At 38.8% G+C, this 10366-nt stretch overlaps 1 pseudogene; it reads right to left on the bottom strand.

Moving 5' to 3' along the window:
- Positions 1-5202: 5202 nt before the first annotated feature.
- Positions 5203-8199, bottom strand: LOC125477914 (annotated as a pseudogene).
- Between the last annotated feature and the right edge of the window lie 2167 nt (positions 8200-10366).

Here is a 10366-nt window from a genome sequence, read left to right as displayed (position 1 = left end):
CTCGTGGAACTTGAGTGAGAGTGTAAGTTTGAAATGCCTCAAGTTGCTTGCGTACCTTCTCTAGGTATTGTGCCATCCTTGGATGTTTTGTCGTGTACTCCCAATAGTCTGGCTGGTGATTAGCTAGAAATCGGAACGAATTGCAAGCTTCTTCACCGCTAAGTCTTTTACCATTCGAAGGTCTGCTAGTAGGGCCTCATACTCTACTTCGTTGTTGAATGCTTGGAAACCTAGAATGATTACCTGCTCGAGCATTGAGCAGTCTGGGGTGACAAAAACCACGCATGCTCCTGAGCTTTTGTAGTTGGATGTGTAGTTAGGCCGTTTTGTTGTGTTGCCTAGGCTAGGTGTGAAGGTGCGGTAGGGAGCTGACGTAGCAAGACATGCTCAACTGCCGGTATTGGGCCACTCTAGAGATGAATTATGGAGTAAAGGTCAGCTAGGGCTGTGTGACGCGCAGCAGGAGGTGGTGCTCAACCGCCGATACATGTTGCTCCTATCTAGAATCTTTTGGGGCGATGAGGATAAAACTTGCTTCCGAGTATGTCCTTCCAATGTTTGTTTGCCTTTGAAGGCCTTTTTGGGTTGAGTTGTTGATTTTGTTAGAAAACTTTGCATCCGCCAGTGTCTACGCCTTTATTGTCGCGTTTTGGATTGAGTGAAATAGTGCATTATGAGGATGACTGCGTGAGTATGAAGTATAAATTGAGCCTCCGGGTTGCAACAACTATCGCCAAAGTTAGCTTTTGAATTTCTGGTAGCTGGTTTCTGCATCAATGAAAGCTTTGGAACTGTGGAATGAAAATTATTGGGGCCAACTCTTCTCGTATGAGGGTAGAGCTTATTGTTGATTCAGATATTGTCAAGCATATAAATAAGTCATCTGTTGCTTCCAGCTTGGTTCAGTTGTACTCGAGGTTGCTCGGGTGCTTTGTCTGCTCGTCGAGCCTCATCCCAAAGTGCATGTTTCTCTGTCAGAGCGAAAGAGTTTGCCAGAGTTAAGTCTTCTTTCATGACCAATTCTCAGAACAATGGATTGTTTGCTGGGAGCCCTTTTTGGAAGGTTGCACTTGTTATCAAATCGTCACATCCGACTATCTTTGCCTTCTCTACTTTAAACTTCTTCACATAGTAGCGGAGCGACTCTTTTGGGTTCTTCTTCATGTTGAACAAGTGGTCAGAGTTCTTCTTGATCGAGCGGTATGATGAGTATTCTTTAGTGAACACCAAGGAAAGATCATCAAAACTCCGGATGGATCGTGGCGGTAGGGTGTGGAACCAATCCTGCGGCTCGCCTTGCAGAGTGATGGCGAATATCTTGCACATGAGAACATCGATGTTTTGATATAGAACCATGATGCTTCGGTAGTGCTTAAGATGTCTATTCGGATTTTCATTTCCTTTGAAAGATATGAAATGTGGCATGCTGAGCTTGCATGGAGGCTCTGCCTACTTGATCTCGTCCGTGAAGGATGATCTTCTCATGTTGGTCATGTCCCATCGTAGTGCTTCATCAGCTACGTCGCTGCGTTGGAAATCATGCAATCGCTCGTTTAGGAGCCTCTCTACTTCTTACTGAATTTGCCTTTGTTGGGGGTAACGGAGCTTTCAGCTACCTCTAGTCTTGACCCGCTAGTTTAGGCTGCTCTTTACGTGCTTGGCTCATCTATGCCGCAATAGCAGTACATGTGGTCAATTCCTGGTAGGCGAGGGAATTCTTCGCAGGCTGTCGGTTGAACTTGAGTCGAATTGAGTGACTGCTTCTCTCCATCCATCGTGCTGCCTACTTCAATATGAGGTGAAGGATGCTCCTTGAGGGCTTAGCCGTGAATGAACACTTCACCTGAAAGGTTGCTCATGTTAACTATCGAAACGTGGTCTCAATTGTGTGCGTATGCTCGTCCGTGGGCCTAACCGAGAATGCACATTCCTCCACTCACTAAGATGAGAGTATACTCTATCTCGGGGGCCTAATCGGGACTGTACACTACCGGAACACTCAGTTCGTGGCTAGTTGAGTGGCTGCTTACAGGGACGCTGCTGGAAAGGTTCTTCATCTGCCCTTGTCCATTTTTGAGACACGGGAGCAGGTTGGGCCATAAGAGTGGGCTACTCGCCGGAAGTATCCTCTACGATCAATCTTACATGGTCCAGATGCTTCTTAATGAAATCACCAACTTGTGGAAGCAAATTTCTTCCTCCTTGCTCTTTGATAAAATTGCACCTACAAAACAAATAACACATTTGGTCAAGGCCAAGAGCCTTACGTGCCCATGAGGAATAGGGGGCTTTGGCCGAAGAACCTCTGATGACAGAGTTAGAATTTTGAGGGAAAAGTATTTGGAGAATTTAGAGAATTTAGCAAGAGAATTGGAATTGAGTTTTGGAGAGAATGAAAGGGCTTTTATAGGGGTGTGGCCGGCCTCCTTGGGTGAGAAAGGACTAGCCCCTTGGCTCTCATTGTGGGCTAGGTTCTTGATTTGTGTTTAATTGGGCATAATTGAATAATTAACTAATTAATTAGCCAATTAATAGAATAATTGCCTAATTGATTAGCTAATTAGTATAATAAAAAGAGAAAGATTTGGGAGTTACCTCCTAGAAATGATTTGATGAGGATGGATGAAATAGGTTTTGAATTGTTACCTATTTTGGGCTCTTTTGACTTGGTCGAGGGATGATTGCCCGCTGCTCATGTGTAGGAATCCTAATGTACCTCAATGGTATTCTTGTCATTTTTATCCAAAGATCCACGTGTCACATTGTTATTAGTTTTGGCTTGACAATGACCATTACGCCCAGAAATCCCCCGCTTGTCCATCCTCCACCATTTTTATTAAAAATATAAAGGAAAGTAAAAGGAAAAATACAAGCGGGGGCTAAGTCAAAATCTGCAATGACAAAATGATCAACGAAACCGATAATAAGGACAAAATGAATTGTCATGAGTATAGGCAAAGGCAACAAAATTCGGAACCGTAGATCACCAACAATAAGCATAACTATTTGCCCCAAATGAAGCTAAAGAATCAGCAATTTGATTTCCTACTCGGTAAATATGTTTAGATATAAATCACATTTGACAAAGTCGCCATAAACAATTCTTCCAATCAATCATAAAGAACCAAGGGTCTGCATTAAGAGTATTGATGAAAAGATAATGAATAACCAATATGAAATCTGTTTCAAACACTAGGAAGGTCGTTGCCAATCACTCTATTACGCGAAGATGTAGAACTGACAATCAATTATTCTTCAAATGGAGGTTGTAAATTTGTTTTCTTTCCAATATAGAAAAATTAAGAAAATCCCACTTTTGTTCGTTTTACTTCCACCGATATATATGGGCAAAGGATGTGGCTTCATGGACTCAAGATTACGTATATTAGAGAATTTCCCAGGTACAAGGCAAATTTTTAAGTCAAAAAATATACTTTGATGACTTAGGTGGTATTCTGCCTTTCAATAGTTGCCCTGCCAAAAGTACGTTTCTCTCAAGGATGAGTCAATGTTCTAAGGCAATTTGTTATTTCTTTGTTTTATCTTTCTAATTATTTTGAATAATATTAAATAAAATAGATAGAAGATATGTACATGGGTAGAGTGTAATTGTTTATATATAAAATAATAGTGGGACCTCAAATTGCCTTCTCTTAAACAAGGCTATTTTGCCTCATGAAATCCTCCTAGGTATTTTGCCAAAGCATTTGCCTAGTCCCTTGGGGATGAGGATCCTCTTCGGATCCTCTTTGTGTGGATTATCTTTTGATTCTTTTGTGAGAATCCTAGGAATCTTCGCATCCTATTAGTTCATTGTATACCGTGCGACGAACTTTCTTTAGATACTATTTGTGTTTAGTTTTAAATAAAAAAATTCAAAATGATTTATGACTGCACCATGTACAATGAACGGATATGATGTGAGGATCCGGATGGAATCCAACTCTGTCCCATGGAGCCATATTTTGCTGATGTGGTGATGCAAATCTTATTTGCCTAGTCTTTGGAGATGCTCTTATACAATTCTTGTATTTGATAACTTCAACGCCAAATTAATCTTTTCATGTACATGCCGAGTCGTATGCTTAGATTGGTATTTTTCAATTATTGAGTTCTGGAATGTCAACATTCTTAACCAAGTCCGTCAAATTACATGTTCAACTAGCAACGTGCAAGTCACAATATATCAACAATCAGCTGACTTGATTAAATCCTCAACCTTCAGTGTAATATATAGAACGTAAAAAAATTACAACCATACAACCACTGACAAACAAAACCCCTTGTCGCACCTAAAAAAATAAGAGCTAGTCGTTTAAAGTATGTTCAGTGGTAGTAATGCATCTACAAGAAAGCTCGTCTTTCTAAACACATGCTTCCAAGGTATGGTAGTGATAAGTGAACCAAGTCAATCCATTAATTTCCTCAATAATAGAGTCCACAAAATCTTAAACCAACAAAAATAGACCTGACCGCCGCCAAATATATATGGCTTTTCTCAATTTTGCGTGGAAATTTCTGGTTCTTATGATGACTGACCGTAAAGTAAATGGTCTCATGGTTCTTTGGACTTTAAGAACATAATATTGTCATACTAAACATGGTAAATATCAAAAATATATATGATAACATTTAGAAATTTCTTATATATTCATTAATCTTCAAAATAGAGTATATATAGGAGTTACAATTGATATTAAATGTGCACTTTGTTAATGTGGGACAACATACTACTATTTACACTTTAACTAATATATAACTCGCAACACTTCCCTTCAAGTTGGAGCAAAGATTTCACGCATGCCCACCTTGTCAAGCGAGTTGGAAAACACAATTCGACACACCCTTAGTAAGTACACCAACGAGTTGATAATTAGATCCCACAAATGGAAACATAATAATTCCAGCATCCAATTTTTCATTGATGAAATGTCGATCAATCTCCACATGTTTTGTTCGATCATCTTACACTGGATTATGAGCGATCTCAATAGTAGCCTTGTTATCATAATGGAGTTTTATAGCACCCTTGGGTTTAAATCCAATATCTCTCAACAATTTTTTCAACCACAATGACTCACATACACCATGAGACATACCACAAAACTCAGCTTCAGCACTTGACCTAGCCACCACTTTTTGTTTCTTGCTTCTCCAAGTAACCAGATTACCACCCACAAATGTAAAGTATCCAGATGTAAATCACCGATTAGTGATAGAACCTACCCAATCTGCATCTGTATACCCTTGGACATTCAAATGACCATTCTTGGAGAAAACCAAGCCTCTGCCAGGAGCCATCTTCAAGAATCTCAAAATACGGATTACTGCATCCATATGAGCTTCACTAGGTGGGTGCATAAACTGACTTACCACAGTAACTACATAAGTAATGTCAGGGCGAGTGTGAGACAAATAAATTAATCTCCCCATAAGCCCTTGAGACTGTGCCTTATGAGTAGGAACTTGATCCGGAAATAAGCCTAAACGATAATTCTGCTCGATTGGAGTATCAACAAGTTTGCAATCTAACATACCTGTTTTAGCTAACAAATCAAGAACATACTTCCGTTGGGACAGAAAAATACCATGCTTAGATCGTGCAACCTCGATTCCAAGAAAATACTTCAATTCACCAAATTCTTTCATCTCAAATTCAGTAGCTAGGTACTTTTGAAGGCGTTGTATCTCCTTCTGATCATCACCAGTCACTATCATGTCAACAAGATAAATAATCAATGCAGTTAGCTTACCATTTTGTCGTTTTAGAAACAAAGTATGATTTGAATGACTCTGGACATACCCAAACTTCTTCATTGAACTTGTAAACCTCCCAAACCACGCTCTAGGAGAATGTTTCAAACCATACAAAGCCTTTCGCAACCTGCATACAACACATTTTCCAAGAGATGTTTTGATACCAGGTGGGAGATCCATATAAACTTCCTCTTTGAGATCACCATGAAGGAAAACATTCTCAACATCAAACTGCAACAGAGGCCAATCCTGGTTTGCTGCTAAGGACTAAAGAACACGCAAAGTATTAAGTTTGGCAACAAAAGCAAAAATCTCCTGATAGTCCACCCCATAGGTTTAAGTATAACCCTTAGCAACTAATCTGGGTTTATACCGGTCAATAGAACGATTTTCTTTGTGCTTAATAGTGAACACCCATCTACATCCAACAACTTTCTTCTCATTTGGTAAAGGAACCAAATCCCAAGTGGAATTCTTTTCCAAAGCTTCCATCTCAATTGTCATGGCATTAAACCACTTAGGGTCAAAGAAAGCATCGTGCAATTTTGTTGGAATTGATACACTAGATAGCTGACATATGTAAGATGCATATGTTTTGGACAAACGATAAGTAGACACATAATTGTTGATAGGATATTTGGCTTTGGCATATGCATATCAGGCTCATATTGTACTTTAGGTTTTCCATGATTAACTCGTGGGGGAAACTGATAAGTAGAAAGAATCATCAAGATTTACCTCATGTATGTCACCACCTTATACCAAACTTTTAGAAGAATCATCATTGGACAAATCATCATGAGACAACTCATTAGACATACCAGCAACAGGCAACCGATCATCAGAAAGTAATTCGTTAGACACATTAATAGCAACTCGTTAGACACACTAACAGACAACTCGTTGGGCACATCTTATCTGTCGTCAATAGAAATAGTTTTGGAAATGACAGTTGACCGATCACTATCTATAGCCAACTGATCAATATCACGCAACATAATACGTTATGTCCCCAACTTTGCCTGTAACACATCATCCATATCATCTCTTCGAATCTGCACTTTAGTCCCCCTTTCATTTTGAAGTGGAGAGTTGGAAAAAGGCTTCACAAAATACAAAGCTTCCTCGTGGAAGGTGACATCCATGGCAATATCAGTTTTATGAGTCGGAGGATGATAACACTTATAGCCTTTTTGATTGTTAGCATATCCAATAAAGACACATCGGAGAGCACATGCATCAAGTTTACTCCGCTGATGAGAGTACACATGCACATACGCAATACACTAAACACCTTCGGAGGAAGTTTTGATACAGAAACAAGAGAAACATGTTTTTGTAGCACATCAAGCGGTGTCTGAAAATCAAGAACCTTACTTGGAACACAATTTATCAAATACACAGCAGCCAAAACAACATGACCTCACAAATGATTAGGAACACATTTATCCAACATCAAGGAGCGAGCAACCTCCATTATTTGATGATTCTTCCATTCAGACAGACCATTTTGTTGGGGTGTAAATGGAGTAGTTGTCTAGTGAATAATACCCTGATCACGAAAAAAACATGTCAAAGTGTGATTCACATATTCTTTTCCGTTATCAGACTTGAAGACCTTAACTTTGGTTTGAAACTGAGTAGAGACCATTGCACAAATTTCTTGAAGAAGCAAAGGAACATCACTCTTATTCTTCATCAAGAACACCCAAGTTAATCGAGTACAATCATCAATAAAAATAATACATCAACGGAATCCAGTAGAAGTAACATTTGCCGAACCCCACACATCATAATGTATTAAATCAAATGGCAAAGTGGCTTTAGAATCACTTATGGGAAAGGAAGCACGATGACTCTTAGCCATGACACATGTTTCACACTTGAACTTTGAATCACTACAAGTGCGAAACAAAGAAGGAAATAGATGCTTCATATAACTGAGAATGATGAATGTCCCAATCGTCGATGCCACAACCAAATTTGATGTCTGTCATCAACTTTAGCACTTAAAACTTGATGATTATTTGAACTCGAAACAATAGTATCCTCCATAGTCAAGATGTACAAACCCCTTATTCTTTTACCATGACCAATTATTTTCTGAGTTTGAATGTCTTGAAAATAACAATACGTAGGGTAGAACTGAGCAGAACAATATAAGGTATCAAGTAGTTTTCCTACCGACAACAGATTGCACTTAACATCAGGAACAAGTAAAGCATGGACCAGTGATAAGGTCGGAGTAAGAAAGATAGTGCCTTCACCCTTCACAGGGGAAGGTGCTCCATTTGCACTAGTAATATACTGATCATGAACATTGACACATAACTTATCAAACACTCTAGGGTCACTAGTCACATGATTAGTGGCCCTAGTGTCAATTATCCATATATTTGTTCCACCAAGATGCATAACAACACTATGATTATTTTGAGCCATTGAACTAAATCACGAACAATAAAGGCACAAAAGATACGCAGCGGAATGAAAACAATTTACCAGAACACTGTAGAAGATCACTGTTCACGAACACTGTAGTAAATCACTGTTCACACACTGTAGCAAGGTGATGTCCGCTTTGGGCCCTGACCATGCCATCACGGTTTTGTTTTTGGGAACTCACATGAGAACTTCCCAATGGGTCACCCATCATGGGAATGCTCTCGCGCGCTACTCGCTTAACTTCGGAGTTCCAATGGAACCCGCAGCCGGTGAGCTCCCAAAAGGCCTCATGCTAGGTAGGGATGAGAATATACATATAAGGATTACTCCCTTGGGCGATGTGGGATGTCACATCTATTAAGTAGAATGTAAGGTTTTGTGGTAACTATTAGTGTAAATACTATAAATTGATGATCGGGTACATTTTTTCTAGGTCGAGGATGTATTTGTAAAAAATCATCAAAATCAAAGCCAAAATAATGGTTAAATCTGGATGACACAATTCTAACCATCAAAGAATTTCGTCTCATTACCTAATCCTGGAAACTTGCATTTGGGTGATCCTTGGTGTATGTTATCTCGTACTATATTCAAGCAAGTTTGATAGTGGGATCGTGGAAATTAGTTTCGTAGACTCTGAAATTATCAAAGGAATCCGATATGTAAAAATGTCTCTCACCTTTGCCTGACAAAATCTTCACTTTATCCAACAACTTATAAAACCTAAACCCTAAACCTTGAATCATAAAATATTCCTATGGCCGACGAATTTTTGACCCAACGAACTTGGTTTCCGTAGAGTCAAAGTGGCATAATACTAGCCAAATTTTTTCCTTGGCGTGAAATCTTTGCATGATGAAATTTGTTTGCGCGTCGAATATTTTCGTCACCTAAAGTCTTTGAAAAAAACAGTAAACGTTGACCACTTTTGCCCGACCAAATTTTTTATTTCGTCGACGAAAGTTACTTTGTTTGACAAAATTTTGTTGGTCAAGCAAATAGTAATTTCAAGTAGTCAAAGGAAAAACCCCTAGAAAATGAAGCATGCCTTCCTCTTATGACGAATTTTGGAATGACATTTAGCTCTATTTGTCTGTAGACATCGAAATTTTGGTGAAATAATACTCACCAACAATTAAAATTTTGACATGTCAGGGCTTACGTGGCATGCACCATAGGTCTCACAAGTTGCACACATGACATGTGACTAATGAAAATCAGATAAGTCATCAAGAATAACACGCATCGATACTAACCAGAAAACAATTAAGGAATTATCAATATTAACCTTGATTTAAATCAAACAAATTAATTGATTTAAATTAAAAGAAATAATTAACACATGAAATGGATGCCAAATGAGAGAGATTGGCCAAATTAGGGTGGCCATATTAAGCATGAAGTAGATTAATTTATTTGATTAAATCAAGATTATTTGATTAAATAAAAAATAACTTGATCAAATCAGGATTATTTGATGAAATCAAATCACACACGAACCAAGTCTGAATCAAGTCTTGGCTCTTTCATTAATCAAAATAATTTGGTCAAATTGCCAAATTAATTGATTTGGTTCAAATCAATACCAATCAAGTCTCAATCATGACATGGAGAGGCCTATAAATACGAGGATTCAAGACAAGTAAGGGATCTATGGCATGGAAGAGGTACACTGGGTCCAAGTGATGAAAAATAAAAGAGCATGAAGATAACTTCCATGGTGTCAAATTAGTGGATTCGAACAAGTTAAAATCAGTGGATGCAAACCACTTAAAATTAGTGGATACGAACCACTTCGAATTCTGTGGATGCGAACCATATCAAATTAATTGGTCAATTTCCTATTAATTACTAAACTAGTCAAAATGGCATAGAGCCACACCCAAGTTCGCAATTTGGAGCTATGTTGGTTTGATCCCGCAAAGGGTACACAAGTAGTCTAGTACAAAATTCTAGACGCACCACAACCAAACCTAAATGCAAGCGCACAAACACTCTTGTGTTCATCAAGCTCATGGAGAATCAACAAGCGCAACAAACACGTGCCGATTTATCCATACTAAAGTCGAATACCACCCACCACGTGACACCGCTCTTGGTCTTGATTTGTTCAAGATCAAGCGCCTCGACAGCCCTTGAAGAAATCTTGTCCTGATTCAAGATT

The sequence above is a fragment of a genome, unplaced genomic scaffold (genome assembly GCF_019419815.1).
Source record: "Pyrus x bretschneideri cultivar Hongxiangsu unplaced genomic scaffold, Pyrus_bretschneideri_v1 Contig225, whole genome shotgun sequence".
Classification (NCBI taxonomy): Eukaryota; Viridiplantae; Streptophyta; class Magnoliopsida; order Rosales; family Rosaceae; genus Pyrus; species Pyrus x bretschneideri.
Note: the sequence above shows the minus strand (reverse complement) of the source record. Positions and strands in the feature narration are given on the sequence as shown.